The sequence below is a fragment of the Gobio gobio genome (assembly GCF_949357685.1).
Source record: "Gobio gobio genome assembly, chromosome: 18".
Taxonomy (NCBI): Eukaryota; Metazoa; Chordata; class Actinopteri; order Cypriniformes; family Gobionidae; genus Gobio; species Gobio gobio.
In genome coordinates this window covers 47,112,801-47,131,557 of record NC_137111.1, presented here as the reverse complement: position 1 = coordinate 47,131,557, position 18,757 = coordinate 47,112,801, and the positions used below count along the sequence as shown (strand labels likewise).

At 39.4% G+C, this 18,757-nt stretch overlaps 1 protein-coding gene across 4 annotated transcripts in view; it reads left to right on the top strand.

Annotated features, from left to right (window-relative positions):
- The first annotated feature begins 259 nt into the window (after positions 1 to 259).
- Positions 260 to 18,757, top strand: part of arid4b (AT-rich interaction domain 4B) — a 168,525-nt gene continuing 150,027 nt past the window's right edge. For 3 of the 4 annotated variants that reach the window (XM_079843602.1, XM_079843601.1, XM_079843603.1), the window contains exon 1: positions 381 to 680. The gene's annotated coding sequence lies outside the window, so the exon portion shown is untranslated. Of the gene's footprint in view, positions 681 to 18,757 lie in introns of all 4 variants that reach the window. The other variant, XM_079843604.1, reaches the window with a different exon arrangement.

Sequence of the window (18,757 nt, the reverse complement as noted above, 5' to 3'; positions counted from 1 at the left end):
ATAAAACAAGGATAACAAACGATGCTGTGTTGTAGTGCCTCAGGGAAATGGCTAAACATTAAATCAGAACATAAAACATCACTGTTTGATGTCTCGAACAATGTTGAAACTTGAAAGATTGGTTCGTTCTTTCATTCAAATAAGCGTTTAGACTTTTCCTCAGATTTAATTGTGCGCAAAGAGCAGGCGCGTGGAAGTGGGCGGAGCCTGGACATATTTCCCCACCCGCTGTTGCACTCTGGGAAATGTAGTTTATGTCATCCTTGTGCGTCCCATCGTCCCAGTGATGACATAGCGCGGGTGTCATGTTCACAACATACAAGTCCCGTGTATCTTTGCGATTTCTTTGCGATTAATTTAACTCCGAGACGTTTTCCCCCGATTTTACCTTCCAATAGCGAACTAACGGGGCGGTTGGTGCGCGCGGAGCAGCCAATGAGCGCGCGCGGAGTCCACAGTGGGCGGTTTGTGTATCCTTCAGTCCGTTTCAGACGCGGAGAGGATTACCACAGAGAAAAAAAACGAGTGCGATTGCTGAGCTATTTTGTCGGATTCGCATCCCGACACCTTTCCTACATTTTCGGACGACGTTTCCAGCGTTGATCGTCGATGATTTCCCTCGATCGTCCAATGGATTACTAATTCAGCGGAGGAACATCGCGATCTGTCGGATACATCAGGTAGGACATTATGTTGACCAGATAAAGTCTTAATGGAGACGGAGATCGAAAGAAACTATACCCTGCGTCGAGCTTCAACTAAACCATCACTTGTTAACATTATCCACGCGAATCGTTTGCCCTTATTCTGACAGTGATCCGAGGTTAACCTTGTTTTCTCGCCGGCCAGAAGGGGTTTAAATAGTGCATCTAAACAGCGGGGGACTTTTTGTTCGCCTTTATTAGTTTGTTATCAGTAGATGTGGGAGACTGGGCAACTTTGGGCTTCACTTGTATCGCCGTCAGCAGATGTTGTGTTGGAATTCGCGAAAAGACCCGACCACTTTCTTTTCGCTGCTCGGCATCAATAGCTGATGGGGGAAACACTGTCCCTTACGTAAGGCTTTGTGCGATCGAAACAGATATTTAGACTAAAAACGTTGAAATCTTTGAGTGTATGAATTGGGGTTATGAACACGAACTGGGATCGTTCACTTGCTTTCACTCTCCCGCACGATCGTCCCTTCGAATGAATCAACAATCGTGCAGTTTTCGGTTCCGAACGTCCAGTTATCGCCTATTTTCTGGAAAATCGGTGTTTATTACGAGCTCTACCTTTCTTTGGATGAACGGATCTTTCTGAGCGTGAGCAGAAATGGCTGGCGAGTTGATTTTCATCACTACCGTCGCGTAGTTGTCAACCTAGTTGTTGTATTTGCCCAGATAGTCGGTTGCGTTTCGACGGTTCGAACGTTGGTCTTTAAAAGACCGTTATTATTTGAAATGACATTGTCTTAAAACGGCCGTTATTGTTTGATATGACATTGTCGTTAGGCGCTTGTGTTTTCCATTCAGTTGACGGGAGATGTCGAACGAAAACAAGTCCGATTTCCCCGATCGCAGCAAGTTGTACAAACCCCGTTTGGGTTGACCTTGTTCGGAAAGCCTCTGGATCGTTCATTGTGTTGCACACAAGCCGTCAGCATTTTGTAGCCGAGCTCTGTCGCCTCCATTTAAACAACGAAAGCGGGTCTCGTGTCAGTTCTTTGTGATTTAACCGTCTAGTTCGCGTGCGTTTCTCCGTCGGGCTGTTTGGCTTTATTCGAAATAGCAAATGTCGCTGTCGTCCCACTTCACGAAGTCAACATGGCTTGCAGCATTAAAGAGTGGGGGCGACAGATTGTGTTCCTTTGTACGTTCAAACCGGCGCTGGACGTCGCAATGATAAGAATGTCGATGTCAAGCGACTGCAGTTGTGTGGCACAGAAATGGCGTCATAATGCTGTAGCGCAGTCGACATTACGCGAACCCGTGCGCGCGGACTAGTGTAGTTTAACGAACGCTACCTCACTTTCTCTAGTAGTTTAACTCTAGTTGTTTTACTCGATTGTAATGCGGACTGACTCCTCAACTCCGTTCTGAGCGGAGAGTTGAAGCGCTTCTGTGGTAAAAAATTGTGGTCATTATATAAACGGCTGAAACCCTGGGTGCTGTGGCAACTACCACAAATAAAATGTGCCTATTTCCTGACAGTTATCATTGAATGGGTGGCTTTACAAATCACAACTGTCTCCGTGACAGCTACAGACTCTGTAAACGGCGAAAGGAGTCAGGGGAGCGGTCCGTCCTTGTCTTAGCCAATCAGAAACGTGCTTTACCCGTCAATCATTTTGTGCTGACATTGCTGGCGTGTCTGTGGGGGGCGGGGCTGAAGGGATGGGGGTTGGGTTTATTCATTAAAAACAAGTGTTGAGGTAACTCATTACAAGTAACGCGAGTTACGTAATCAGATTACTTCTTTCAAGTAATTAGTAAGGTAACGCATTACAATTAAATATCTTACTTTTTCAAATAAGTAACGCAAGTTACTTTTTTTTCTTATTTGTTGACTGACCGCTCTGTTGTCGCCATGTTGAGACAAGTACAGAGGTTGTGTAAATTGTATTTTTGACTAAATGTGAGCATGCATTTACTCATCTAAACAGATTTAATATTCCTGAAAATTAATAAAAACCGTGGAATGCAAACTCAGAATATTACTCAAACCTTTTTAAACCTAATTTTCTAGAAACCTTTTTTTTTAATTAAAGTTGTTTATGTTGTTAATGTTTATGTGCTTTATTAAATGTTTAAAGCGTGTAATGTGACTTTGAATATCATTTAGTTAGGGGTGGGAATCTTAAGGCACTTAATGATCCGATTCTGGGAGTAACGATCAGATTCCCAAAAACGATTCTTAACATACTTTTTTGCTAACTAATTATCCTGCTGTGCAAATACATGAACTTTATATTTTAACCAAAATTGGAGTTACTATGCTTTTTTGTTTTTAGTTAGAATATCTGTTTGACAGTATTGCCATATTAAAAATGATTCTGAAGATTTCTTTCAATATTTGTATTTTATTAACAAAGTTATATTCAGGATTAACAAGCTCTGAATGAAACATGGTAAGCCATACAATTGCAAAGAACAATCATTAAGAATAAACAGGGGCCGGTTGCATAAACCATTAAGACTAGTCTTACAAGTTAGACATACATTTTTTTCTTTAAGACTGTTCATCATTTTTTTAAATCAGTTGCATAAAAACATAGACTGGCCTAATTTGATACGAAAAGTAAGACTGAATGCCACTTGCCTATGCTAGTGGCTCATACTAGATCTTAAGACACTGTCTTAACATAATGGCTTAGTTTATGCAACTGGCCCCTCAGTTCTCAATTTACAACTAAGTGTGACTTTTTCAGTTTCTTTAGAACATTTTAACAAAAAAGTCTTTAAAGCAAAAAAAAAAGTTTACTTTCAAGTTAAGGCAAGTCAAATTTTATTTATATAGCACATTTAAAAGCTACAGAGTTACGCCAGGTAAGCAGGTCGTAGTTTGTCCATTTTATCTTCACCCTTCGCCGCGAGTTTGATTGACAGGCGATCTGACCAATCACATCGCCGAATCTGCCGGTTTGTCCGACAAAGCAGTCAGAAGAGTTAGTAGATTAACGTCGATGGACTTGAACTTGAAAAACGGTGTGTACTGGCGTCTTTCCGCGGTTGAAACAACATTTTTTTTTAGTAGAGAACTAGAAGAAATGATCGGTTCATGAGCAGCTTTAACTGAGACGCTACAGCGATCACCACACACTAAAGAGCCACAAAAACGCTATTTGTGGTTTACATTTCTTTAAAAAAGACAACATTTTAGACTTTTTCATATCAAAAGTACCTTGCTCTGTCCTGTCTGTCGGCGTGTTGTCAGTGTCCTCTTTTCTCCGCAATGTATTTTCTCTACGTGAGAACGTGTGTGGTGTGAGAGCGCCATGGTGTGTCGGACATAGCAACAGTAACTAAAGGGGCGGGGCTTTGCGAACAGTCAATTCACCAGCATACGAACGTTCGTCTATCAATGGGTTTTTCTGTTTGGTCAGTGACCGCACGCACTCTTGTTTGAATTGAACACAGAATCGATTCTGAATCGTTAGATAACGAATCGCGATGCATCAACCTTTTCTCCCACCCTTACATTTAGTGCTCTCAGCTTTGTTAGTCGTATTAAAAGCAAAGGTTAATTCTAGGGCTGTAATCATCCAAAGAAAATCTTGCTCAACTGAGGTCCTGAAATTTTCGACAAAAAATCGACTAAAATGATGTTTGGAAAAAAAACGTTAAATTAATTAGCTGCGCACTGTGCGCAGTACTTGGTAGCCTTGTTGTCTGCCTAAATGAATTATAAATAAACATAAAAAACTAGTAGGCTATTTGCAGTATATTAAATTGTTTTTGACATTTTTATTTTGCACTGAAACGAGTCGACACACGAGTCTGTCGGCTCTGAATCATAGCCTATGATTTCTGAAAATATAGTAACTGTTACTATGTTGTCAACTAGTGATATCATCACAAGAACTTTTGAGGAATATGCAACATAATTTAGACAATTGTTTTTGTCATATGTATTATAATAACTGACAGACACTATCATTTCAGCCGCTCTGTGAACACATGATCAGCTCAGCTTTGCGGCTGAGACACAAATAGACTATTAACTTAAAGCTTTTACTTTAATACCCAGAAGGCACGTCCACTTTAATAAAAAAGGAATATTTATTAAAAAAGCGCAGAAACGAAATAAAGTGCAACTCAAAACAGACGGGGCAACCTAACGCAGACAAGTTAGCTTACCGTTTTTAGGTGATATGACATGTTTGTCGTCGAGCTGTGATATGCAAACTGTTGCTTGCAAAATTGGCATTCAACTTTTTTCCCATTTTCTATTAAAAAAAATGCTGCCACACTGCCGATGTCTTTGTTGACATGGTAGAAGAGGACTGACTAGGAAAACGCTCTCACAATTAAATAAATAATATACAGCAAAGTAGCCAATCTGTCTCTTCTCCAGTGGGTTGGGCTAATCCAAAAGAAGTGAAAACAAGGGGGGTGTCCTGAAGACAGACTGATACCTGTGAAACAGGGCTGCTCTGAAAACACCCCCATTAGCAATTAGTGCTTTCCACCTGATTAAATGAACGCGGCAAAACTGACGAAATGAACGCGGCAAAACTGATGAAATGAACGCGGCAAAACTGATGAAATGAACGCGGCAAAACTGACGAAATGAACGCGGCAAAACTGACGAAATGAACGCGGCAAAACTGATGAAATGAACGTGGCAAAACTGATGAAATGAACGCGGCAAAAATGATGAAATGAACGCGGCAAAAATGATGAAATGAACGAGGCAAAACTGATGAAATGAATGCGGCAAAACTGACGAAATGAACGCAGCAAAACTGACGAAATGAACGCGGCAAAACTGATGAAATGAACGTGGCAAAACTGATGAAATGAAAGCGGCAAAACTGATTAAATGAACGCGGCAAAACTGATGAAATGAACGCGGCAAAATTGATTAAATGAACGGGGCAAAACTGACGAAATGAACGCGGCAAAACTGACGAAATGAACGCGGCAAAACTGATGAAATGAACGCGGCAAAACTGATGAAATGAACGCGGCAAAACTGACGAAATGAACGCGGCAAAACTGACGAAATGAACGCGGCAAAACTGATGAAATGAACGTGGCAAAACTGATGAAATGAACGCGGCAAAAATGATGAAATGAACGCGGCAAAACTGATGAAATGAACGAGGCAAAACTGATGAAATGAATGCGGCAAAACTGACGAAATGAACGCAGCAAAACTGACGAAATGAACGCGGCAAAACTGATGAAATGAACGTGGCAAAACTGATGAAATGAAAGCGGCAAAACTGATTAAATGAACGCGGCAAAACTGATGAAATGAACGCGGCAAAATTGATTAAATGAACGGGGCAAAACTGACGAAATGAACGCGGCAAAACTGACTAAATGAACGCGGCAAAACTGATGAAATGATTAATCCATGATCGGTAGGTTTTATCGATTAAATGTATTCTCGACAATTAATCGATCATCGATTAATCATTAACATCCCTATAGAGAACTGGATTGCTCATGACGTCATAAAAAGTGATGCCACCGCACCGACATATTGGTATCCCCTAGTAAGCTCACGCATTCTATTGATATTTATAATTAATAGGAAATTATATGATTTTACTGAGAAAACATTGCCTACAGAAACTTCTGAAATTTCTGTGTATATTCCGCACAAACGTCCTAAACATGTGAATGGTTATTCGTTTTAAGTCGGGAATTTCCCCTGCTTATTAAAAAGTTATGTTCATATTCATTAGTGAACATGATCATATCAGCGGACGGACGACACACTTCAGCGCATGTGTTACAAATGTCAAAGTGCGCATTCTGAAATCAGAATAAAGATTTATGCCTTGTGACCTGAAATGGCCTTGTGCTGTTGTGTTTATGTATTCATGTATTCATGTTGTGCTGTAGTATGGTTTTTATTCATACCGTAGGATAACTGCAAATGTTTCAACAATGATTTCAAATGCATGCATTTCAAAGCAGTTAATGATGTAAATGATGGTTCAATTAATAATTAATTCAACAACATCGCATACATAACACTTTACTTTAATGCATAGATTTGCGTCGTCTTTAAGAGTGTTGTTTAATAGATCAGGAAATAAAATACATGCATCATAACTTATTCAGACAAATAATGCTGACTGCTGTATTTCGGGGAATGATGCATGGTAAACTTTGAGTTTTAATACAATATAGTGCAATACAGGGCTCGACATTAAGCCTTTTCATGTGCTTGTCCTTCAGAGAAGTAAATCAGTCATTTGCTTGTCCAGGAAAAAGTTATTTTATGTGTGTTTTACACATTTATTTAATTCAATTCAATTCAATTCAAATTTATTTGTATAGCGCTTTTCACAATACACATTGTTTCAAAGCAGCTTTACAGAAAGTGCATTTCATAGATTTACAGTAAATTAGGTTAGAAAGACAATGTTAAAGAATAATGTTCAAAAAAGTTAATCAATCGTGTATTAATTTAGGCCATAACAACGCTGGCGTTTATTGTGAAGCAATATTCCCATCAGTGTTCAGTCAGCTTTGACATATTTATGATATTGCTTTATAAAGGGCATTTGTTCCCTAGTCGTTTTAAATATATTAATCGAATTTTAGAATTTAAAATGAAAGATGAAGCATATCTTAAATTAGAATAATTAGACACTATAGTAGGGCTGGACGATTAATCGAAACCGAAATTTAGAACCTCTAACTGACGTAATTTTCGGTTTTAGTCACGTGACTCCGCCCCATCAATTGCAGTTTGCAGGCACACGGAAAGATGCAGGAGCAGTTATCTTTGTTTATAGATGCTCAGTTACTATGGTAATGGCATGTTTTACACAGTTTATAAACGCAAGTTAATCGCCGTTCTTATATGCGCTGATTAGGGATGGCTCGAGACCACAATTTTGGCTTCGGTACGGTACCACAATCTAATACAGAAGTACCGATATTAAATCGATATCATATATGGTCTGAATTTTGGCGCGGGTATTGCGCATAATTTAACTCAATCTCCAGGTTTGAGGTTTATAAAGCGGGAAATTAACGCAAATGTTTATTATTAAATTAATCAACAAAGTTTATCAAATCAGTCATTTGGAAACTTTCCTGTGCAAAGTAATTTCAGCAATACACCCTTCTCTAGCTCTCAAAATGAGCAAATTGCTTCTAGCTTCAAAAGACATCACACAAGCACTATAAAAGCAATTTGCGCGCTCCGATTCAAAACTTAAGCTTTCGTTTCGGGAGCTGACGGAAATCACTGCCCACGTCTTTTTAAACCTCGCCAATTTGAACATGCGGGCGATTTTATAGCCTTCCGTCATACATGGGATGGGAGCTAAGAGAGAGTTTTCTTTGCGCTCATACCAACAATAAACACACAAGCCTAAAGAGCGTTGCGCATTCCAAATTAAGTTGTTTTTCCTTAGTCAAATACGTTACACACAAACTTATGTCAAAAATGTCCATCTTTAGTGAGTAGTCACATAAACACAGTTGGTTATGTCTTACGTGAATATAGTGCAATAGTATCCGTGCAAATATTACGAAATCTAAACGTCATTGGTTGAAACGAACGCTGGAGATTTCATTATGTTTAAACGATACGATCATATGTATGTGCGTTGATCAGTGTTAAAAGAAAATAAATGTCTAGATTAGATGGTTTGATTTATGCACTCACCTGTCGATCTCTTAATGTCTTGTACAAGTCCAGGATGGGCAAGTGGCAGATGCTCGGCAAGGTTTGATGGTTCTTCAGCAGTTTTAGAAGCAAAGCAATTCCAAATTTCACTTCTACTTCTCTCTTTATTAACACATTTTGTGCGTGTCGAGTGAGATTCAACTGCTGTATTCATCTTGTTTTGTTGCCACATTTGCCGGTTTCGTGTCAGTTTGGGTAACTTCGGAACAGCAGCATATACCTAAATGAGCAAAATCTTTATATCGTACCGTTTGAAATAAAATATATACTGGTATTTTCCCAATACCGGTATACCGCGCATCCCTAGCGCTGATACACACACAGAGATGGCGCGCACAAGCTCCGAAGTCAGATCACTTTCAGCAGCGTCCTCATGAAGTTTGTCAATTAAATGAGTTTAAAGGCTTGCCAGTTTGAACATTAAAGCGATTGTGCATTGTTCAAGAACGACGTTATGGAAAACTTCTCCGTTCAGTGCTCATGAGCTGTTTTCTTTGAGACAGAGAGCCGAGGTGTGTCTCTGATATCGCGCGCCAGATCATGTTCACCTGCGTCCTCACAAAGCTTTGTCATAGGTATGTGTTTTAAGGCCTGCCAGTTTGAACATTGAAACGATTTTAGACCATCAGATAGGCTTGCTACGATAGTCGGTGTTGCCGGTGTTACCGGTGTCCAGACTCCACACCGGTTACATCACTTGCCCACCATGGCACCGCCCACCGTCTTTTTGATTTTTTTTTTTTATAGTAATAAAATAATTTAGTTCAGTTAGAGAACAGACAATACAAATAAAAACTGAACGTGTCTGCTTAATAAAGCAGGATCCGACCGTGAGTCTCGGCAGGAGTCATTCATCAGATTTAAGAGTGAGGAGCTGACGGAGATGATCGCGGAAGATTTGGTTTCAAAGCGAAACGTAAAAGCGCCTATTTAAGGGAGTTTGTCATTTGTTTTGTTGTTGTGTTTTTCATTAAAAATAATAGGCTAATGAACCCACAATTCAAGCAACCCGCAGCCGAATTGGCGCTAATTAAAAACCGAAAGTAAAATGTGCACGGCCGCACAGAGCGCGCATTGTTTACTTTCGCCTGGCTCCCGCAGTGCGAGCCTCCGCGCTACGCTGCTGCGCGGATTAATTTTTGCCGCGCGCACCCTCGCGCTCGTGCGGGCGCGTCGAGTATAAAACGAGGCTTTACGGACGAACTAACAGTGTGCATTCATGGCGTGCATCTCAATCATAGACTGATCAATGCTTGATCAGTGCCCTGACTACTGAACTAGGGAACTGATTGAGACGCACCCATGGCCTCACAGAGCGCGCATTTACAGACGAGCTGTCATTCACGGTGTGCGCGCACTGGCGCGTTTTCAGTTCAGAGCGGTCGTGTGCATGTTACTTTCGGTTAGATAGAATTAGTGATTTAAAAGCCTCCGCCGGTGATACCGGTATTACCGGTGTTGTCACACATCAATTAACCGGTGGGAAAATTTCCTCACCGTCACATCCCTACCATCAGATGTGTATTATGTTGAACTAATGCCTGATATATTGTGACACACAAACACTCAGACAGAAGCTCACACATCATGCGCGCGCAGAGAGGAGCGCAGAAACTCATGGTCAACGCCATCCTGTGATTTATCACTAAAGTAGCTCAGAAACTCAACCGTTATAGATTTTAATACCTTTGAAGTACAAACCACAGCTTCATAATTAATAGAGACGGTATGAGTAATTCACACACACAATCACTCTCTCGTTAATGCATTTAGGTAAATGTAATGTAGGCCTATGTGCTAATTTATCTGTATCTGATGTACAACAAGCAGAAATCTTCCCCCATAGACAATTCTGCTGAAAGTCAACCGTTTCCTTCAAGTATTTTAAAATCACAAAGAAATGCACTTTCATTAGAAAAAAATATCCCACCTTTTAATAGTAGAAAATATTTACAGTACAAACCTTCTCAGTGAACTATAAGGGCAAAAAAAAAGGAAAGAAAAAAAAAAGCAAAATAATCGAGGTAAAATGTTCAATTAATAGGGATTTTTATTTTTGGTCAAATTGTTACAGCCCAATCAAATTAAATCATTTACACTGACAAATTACAACTGCGTTAAATAATTAAATTAGATTGTTTTAAATATTTTTTGAATTTACAAATAAGAAATGTTGGAACGAATAACTATAACTTAAAAATAAAAATAAATCGCCAGTAGGTGGAGCTGTGACATCTTAATGAGTGAGTCATTCATTCAAATTATTCATTCAAACGGCTGATTCAGCAATGAGTTATAAATGATTTATGACACTTGATGCTAACGGCTAGAATGGGTGAGAAAAACAAAGAAAAGTAGAGGCACTAAAGTCAGGCGCCCCAAAAATGTTCTAGGTCTTTAAGGGTTAACGAATGTTAACAAATACAACATTTGATCTTAATAATGTATTAGTAAATGTTGAGATTAACATTGAGATGAAAACATTCTGTGTGTTTCATGTTAACTAATGAGCTACATTAGCTATTGCAAAGTGTTACCAATGAAAAATATAAATTAGACTAAGCTATATCTCCATCTCAAATCAAAGTACCAATATACCAAATCATTTATGACTGATTATGATGAAAATACAATGCGGTAGACGTGCGGTTTCTCGTCGGTCTATATTGTCTGTGCACTACTTCTGAAAATGTAAATGTTAATCACAGATGTATTCGATTCCGAGGCTTGAATAAAAGCCTGTTAAAAGCGGCTTACACACAGCATTAATGGCCTCGACCACCAGCGTGAAGTCTATCTCCAGCTGCAGGTGTGTGTGCCTCGAGGCTAAGCACGGTTTGCTTTCATTGCAGAAATACACACATTTAGCTGCAATCAACTGGTTGCGTTACTAATTTGCAACTTTTTTTAATCCATACTAACTTGCAGTGCTCTTATATCAGTGACAGTCCCTGTGAAATAACCTGACGTTAAGTGTTTTCATCAGTGGTTAATGGACTAAACTTTTGATTACCATCTCAGGTTTTATATATTGTGCAAATATGTTGCGTAACAAATCTAAGCGTGGCGTAATATTGTTGTGCACATGTGTTTCTGTGTAGATCTTCAGCTTTGAAAAGCCTAGTATGATGGATAAAATATGATTTTTCTAACAACTCGAATAGTATCGTATCAGGAGATTTCTATGACCTTAGAGATGCACTGGTCGACCAGACATAAATTGGCCGCATTTACATTACATGGCTCAAGTGGCCGAATTTTTCTTTTTTTCCTCCTCCCATGTGGCACAGATCAGATATAACCCACGAACGTGTAAGCAGGACAAAAGCACATTGATTCAGATATTCAGGCGGACAGATTTCCCTGTCAATGCGAGTCGTAAATCATTGGAAAAACAACGGTAGCGAATTATGTCAACTCCAGCCGTGATCACATGACTCTTTTCAATAGGGCAATGGAGGAGGAAAACTCCACCCAATGTTTTGCTGACCTTTACAGATGGTGCGGAAGCAAAAGCTTGTATTATCATTTCATCTGCGTCCACTTAGGGCTGGGCGATACGGCCCAAAAAAATGATCACAATATAATTTTCCATATCAGTCGATATCGATAATTAGCACGATAAATGTCAAATCTTTATTTCTTTAAGTTTAAAGGCACTCCTGAGTGAAAGATGTAGAAAACAGACAGTTAACTGTGGTTTTAAACTTTCCTTTATTGTCAAAACATGACAAACACTTCCCAAACAGGTCAACAATTGATCAAAACTAAGGTAGATTTATTTATTACTAAGTCTCAGGTATAACTAAGAGTAGAATATTATTAATATAAATAAAATAAATAAAATAAATATCTAAAGTAAAATCTAGAACTGTAATGATATAACATTTGGCTCTGCTGACTGCAAATGCAAAGTTAAAGTGCTTTAAAGATAATGTTCGTCAATAAACAAAAATACAATAAAAACATATTTCTGGTCAGCATGCCAAACCTTTAAATAAATGACATTGACAATATAAATAAAAGAAAAATCTTAACTGTGGTCTGCATTTTTTAACTCTACACTCTGTATATCAATAATATAATTATATATACTTAATTAAAATAATTGTGTAAGTAGTAAAACAATAAAAACGCAAACGGGCAAAAAATGCGTTTTAAGTTTAGAAACATTTTGAGTCCCGCCTCTCTTGCCTAATGTTTGAATAAATCGCGCTGTTCGCGCAAAGCTGGACGCTTGAACATTTTAAGTTTACTCGCTTCATTCGCGCGTGACATTCACTTCACAACAGACGCAAATTTGCATCATGGGCGGGGTTTCTGCCAACGGCTCGTCTCGTTGAGAAATGGCCGACATGGGCTGTTTTTACACGTCTTTTTTGTTAAAATGCTACTGTTAATGTGTGACAAAACGTAGTTTTAAGACTTTTTCAGGCGATAATGTAGTTGTTTAAAGCTCAAATCTGTGGTTTATTTATAAAGAGAGCGCCTATTTGAACATGTGATCTGGTGTGTGTGGAGTTGATCATGTGATCTGGTGTGTGTGGAGTTGATCATGTGATCTGGTGTGTGTGGAGTTGATCATGTGATCTGGTGTGTGTGTGGAGTTGAACATGTGATCTGGTGTGTGTGGAGTTGATCATGTGATCTGGTGTGTGTGGAGTTGATCATGTGATCTGGTGTGTGTGTGGAGTTGATCATGTGATCTGGTGTGTGTGGAGTTGATCATGTGATCTGGTGTGTGTGGAGTTGATCATGTGATCTGGTGTGTGTGGAGTTGATCATGTGATCTGGTGTGTGTGTGGAGTTGATCATGTGATCTGGTGTGTGTGGAGTTGATCATGTGATCTGGTGTGTGTGGAGTTGATCATGTGATCTGGTGTGTGTGGAGTTGATCATGTGATCTGGTGTGTGTGGAGTTGAACATGTGATCTGGTGTGTGTGGAGTTGATCATGTGATCTGGTGTGTGTGTGGAGTTGAACATGTGATCTGGTGTGTGTGTGTGGAGTTGAACATGTGATCTGGTGTGTGTGTGTGGAGTTGATCATGTGATCTGGTGTGTGTGGAGTTGATCATGTGATCTGGTGTGTGTGGAGTTGATCATGTGATCTGGTGTGTGTGGAGTTGATCATGTGATCTGGTGTGTGTGGAGTTGATCATGTGATCTGGTGTGTGTGGAGTTGATCATGTGATCTGGTGTGTGTGGAGTTGATCATGTGATCTGGTGTGTGTGGAGTTGAACATGTGATCTGGTGTGTGTGGAGTTGATCATGTGATCTGGTGTGTGTGTGGAGTTGAACATGTGATCTGGTGTGTGTGTGTGGAGTTGATCATGTGATCTGGTGTGTGTGGAGTTGATCATGTGATCTGGTGTGTGTGGAGTTGATCATGTGATCTGGTGTGTGTGGAGTTGATCATGTGATCTGGTGTGTGTGTGGAGTTGATCATGTGATCTGGTGTGTGTGGAGTTGATCATGTGATCTGGTGTGTGTGTGGAGTTGAACATGTGATCTGGTGTGTGTGTGTGGAGTTGATCATGTGATCTGGTGTGTGTGGAGTTGAACATGTGATCTGGTGTGTGTGTGGAGTTGATCATGTGATCTGGTGTGTGTGGAGTTGATCATGTGATCTGGTGTGTGTGTGGAGTTGATCATGTGATCTGGTGTGTGTGTGTGGAGTTGATCATGTGATCTGGTGTGTGTGGAGTTGAACATGTGATCTGGTGTGTGTGTGGAGTTGATCATGTGATCTGGGGCACGTTCAAAGCTCAAACCGGTGCGCAACGTTTTGCTACGGTTTCCGGTTGAACGTCATGTTTCCTGGAAACGGTGTGCAACGGGTTTGAGATGCGTTTGATCTCGTTTGGTGGGTGTGTCAAAAATGACAGCCCAATCAGCGGCAAAATGTATATAAACCACGCAGTATTAAAGAGACAGCTCACACAATGGAAGTAAAGTTGTTTAATGTGTCCGCTGGTATTAGAAGACATGATTGTCGTAAGAGTTTAATATATATATATATATATATATATATATATATATATATATATATATATATATATATATATATATATATATATATATATATATATATATATATATAATCAACATGATGATGTATTTATTTATATCTTTAGCTTAATTGCAAGGCAAGTTTATTTATATACCAAATTTCATATATGGTAATTGCTTGACATAAAGTGAGAAAGAAAATACAAGCTATTAAAAAAGTAAGAACTAGAAATAAAATGATTTAAGTTAGAATTGATTACCAGGAGATGAAAAAGGTTCATTAAATGGGATTGGGATGTTGTCTTTTATTCTGGACGGTAAGGGCAGTGATTGCATGTATTTTGCAGTATTAAACACGTATTTATATCGATTTCATCAGGCTCCGAAAATTCCTCAAAAAGAACACAAAGAATGGCCTTCTCAGCTGCCGTAGTTGCAACTCTTGCGTCAACAGAACAGGGTGTTCAACGCAGCACCGTTTCCGTTTAAAAAACGTTTTGCAACGTTTTGTCGGGGCTGAACGCAGCCCTGGTGTGTGTGGAGTTGATCATGTGATCTGGTGTGTGTGGAGTTGATCATGTGATCTGGTGTGTGTGGAGTTGATCATGTGATCTGGTGTGTGTGGAGTTGATCATGTGATCTGGTGTGTGTGTGGAGTTGATCATGTGATCTGGTGTGTGTGGAGTTGAACATGTGATCTGGTGTGTGTGGAGTTGATCATGTGATCTGGTGTGTGTGGAGTTGATCATGTGATCTGGTGTGTGTGGAGTTGATCATGTGATCTGGTGTGTGTGGAGTTGAACATGTGATCTGGTGTGTGTGTGTGGAGTTGATCATGTGATCTGGTGTGTGTGGAGTTGATCATGTGATCTGGTGTGTGTGGAGTTGAACATGTGATCTGGTGTGTGTGTGTGGAGTTGATCATGTGATCTGGTGTGTGTGTGGAGTTGATCATGTGATCTGGTGTGTGTGGAGTTGATCATGTGATCTGGTGTGTGTGGAGTTGAACATGTGATCTGGTGTGTGTGTGTGGAGTTGATCATGTGATCTGGTGTGTGTGGAGTTGATCATGTGATCTGGTGTGTGTGTGTGTGAGCTCCAGTGGATCAGCGGCGCTCATTAACCCCGGCGAGATCAGCCTTTCCTCGACCAGTTCTTCTACCGTCTGCCGCTGCTCTGATGTCTCTGTGGCGTCTCCAGATATAATTCGTCTTGTGTAGATCTAACGGCCGATCTTTGGTCTCATGGATCTATAATTTGTTCCCTGGCAAATCGTTAAAGGCTGAGGGCAAAGTGAAGTTTCATTACTTTTTTATTTTTAGGCTATAAATTTACGTTACAGTTGTAGCCGACTAGCACTGACTTTGAATGTTTGACTGAATTGTTTGCTTTATTTCATGTAGAGCTTCTTACACCTTTTACTTCTACTTTTGTATTATTGATCAAACATAAACTTGCATTTAACAAAAAGAGACTGGGTTGTGTTTCATGTCATTTAATGTTATCACAGTGATAATCATATTGTCTGAACCAGATATTAATATACAGATTTTCTCCTCATTGTTGTCACTACTAGAGCAAGCTCCTGATTGGTTAACGTGGCGCGAATATCCACCAAATTTCAGATTTTTCCACTCAGGCGATTCGTGCCATTCGCTCGAATCACGTGTCAAACGCTCAATTCGCGCCGCCTCATTCACCGCAGAGTGTCTATTCACATCTTTGCATTGACTTAACATGTAAATCACTCGTGCGAATCGCGTCATTCGCGTCCTGTGTGAACGCACCGTTACAGTGAATTGGTCCATCGCGCACCTCACCGACACACACACACACACACACCAGAGGTGGACAGTAACTAAGTACATTTACTTGAGTACTGTACTTAAGTACACTTTTTGAGTATCTGTACTTTACTGGAGTATTATTTTTTAGGTATACTTTTACTTTAACTTCACTACATTTGAAAGACAAATATCCTACTTTTTACTCCACTACATTTCTATCAAGGTCCTCAAAGTCGAAAGTCGTTTCTGTAGCAGCTTTAAAAGTCAGTGGATGATTTTTGTCTTCTTTAAAAGTTTTTTTTTTTTTTTTTTTTTTTTTTTTGCAGACAGCCTATCAGTAATCACTCTTGTAGGGTCATGTGAAGTTTGCCAACATTTTTTAAACACTGATCAGTTTATGGCAAAATGGAAGACGACGGTTCCTCGGCACAGTGTGTGCACCCATGGCTATACTTAAAATGTATGTTTCAGTTTTCTCAAAAGATTAGTTTAGTTGGCATACACTTTGATGCATGTCTCATAAAATTTTCAAAAATGTAGATGTCTGGGAGAAAGAGAAGAGTAAACAGTTGGGAGAATATCGGATGCGTATCAGAGTATAGGGTCCATGCATTCAGCCTTAAAGTGACAGCAGCTTTGTAAAGAGCTTTGTAACTTTTATACAAGAAATTGAAAATACTCTATACGGACACTCTAAATGTAAAGAAATGAGTTTAAGGTAGTCGTATGCTAGCATGTCGGATGGAGCATCACTGACTGGCTTAAACCAACATGATGGCATAATGTGCATTTATACAACAATGCAACAATAATAAAATAATGCATTGACATAAAAAATGAAATTTACTTTTAATACTTAAGTACTTTTAAAAACAAATACTTCTGTACTTTTACTTAAGTAAAAATCAGTTTTTAGAACTTTCACTTGTAACGGAGTAATATTTGACCAGTAGTACTTTTACTTTTACTCAAGTAATAGAGTTGTGTACTTTGTCCACCTCTTACACACACACACACACACACTAAGGGTGTCACATCGAAATCGACCGAAATTAAGTCACAATCTCAAACTTCGAATTAAAAAATGGAATCGTCGATGCTGCCACGCCCCCATGTCACGTCCTGTTGTTTGCCAGCCAAGCGGAAAAAAACAATCGTGTTAAAGTGCTGCGAGTCAACCTCAGCTACAGCCACTCAAAAGATAGCATAGCAACTGCAGATGCAGGAGACCCGTCGACAGAACTTGAACCCCGTCCTCTTTCACTGAAGTCGCCGGTGTGGAAGTATTATGGATTTCCAGTGAGTTATAATTTAATTATAATTAAATTGCAGTTACACGCGCGTTACGAATATTCATAGCCGCAGACATGCGACCTTGAACAAACTCTGGTTTTAGGCATTTAATTTACGCGCTAGAACCACACTACGAAATCCCAAGTAGAACGCATCTCCAAGCTACGGTGATTCTTTCCATGTACAATAATGTAAAGGAGAAAGTTATTGTAGGTCTGATCATGGCACATTTAGTTGCCTTGACTACAGTATTTTAGCAATATTTAAGCAGTTCCCTTTCCATATTCTTCTTTAAGAAAATTGTTACAGTTTTCTTGTCTTGTTCTAAAAAAACTTTGACAACTCAAAGAGCAGCTCTAAACAACATATCCGTCTTTAGGAAGAACATAAAAGAATGATAAAATACAGTCATCATTCTCAAGGGATACAAAGTAGTTATCAGTGTGGTATATGTTCAACTGTTCGGAAATAGTTTGTTAAGACACTTAATTGTTCAGAGAAGACTATGGACATGGCTGTTTTAATGTTTTTGTTTGTTTTGTTGTGAACTTGAATGTCCTCTTCTGTGAAGAAGACTGCACTTACAAAAGAGAAACTAGATGGCAGGTTATTTTGCATAAGTTTTCAATTGACTGAACACTGAAGATACAAGTTGTTACATTGTTGTTAATAATGTTAACTGAAATAAATTTGACAATGTAGTGTGGTACATTGCGAATAAGGTCAGATATTATATTGCATAAAAGTCTAGTCTAAAAATGGCCGCAACCTGTGCTTGAAAAAAGAAGAAGTAAAAATCGAGAATAGAATCGAACCGTGACCTTAGAATCGAAAATTTAATCGAATCGAGGATTTGGAGAATCGTGACACCCCTAACACACACACACACACACACACACACACACACACACACACACACACACACACACACACACACACACACCCCTCACCGACACACAACTGCGGTGGCTGGGAGAGAGTACAAAGATCAGTAGTTGTGGAACTCCAGTAAGGGCTGTCAAGTCTACTTTATTCTAGGGATGCACGATATATCGGCAACATATCGTTATCGGCCGATAAATGATTGTTTTTGATGTTATCGTTATCGGTCCAATAAGAAAATTTGACCGATATAGTCAAGCCGATAGATAATGTATTATTTCCTTCAGCTGAGACGGACGCGCTGTCCACCATGATGGGTTTGAATTGCTCTAAATATGTTTGGAATCACTTCGAAAAGGAAAATACAGTTATGTGCAACATGTGCAGCGCAAGTCTTCTATAATCTACATAAAATGAGAATA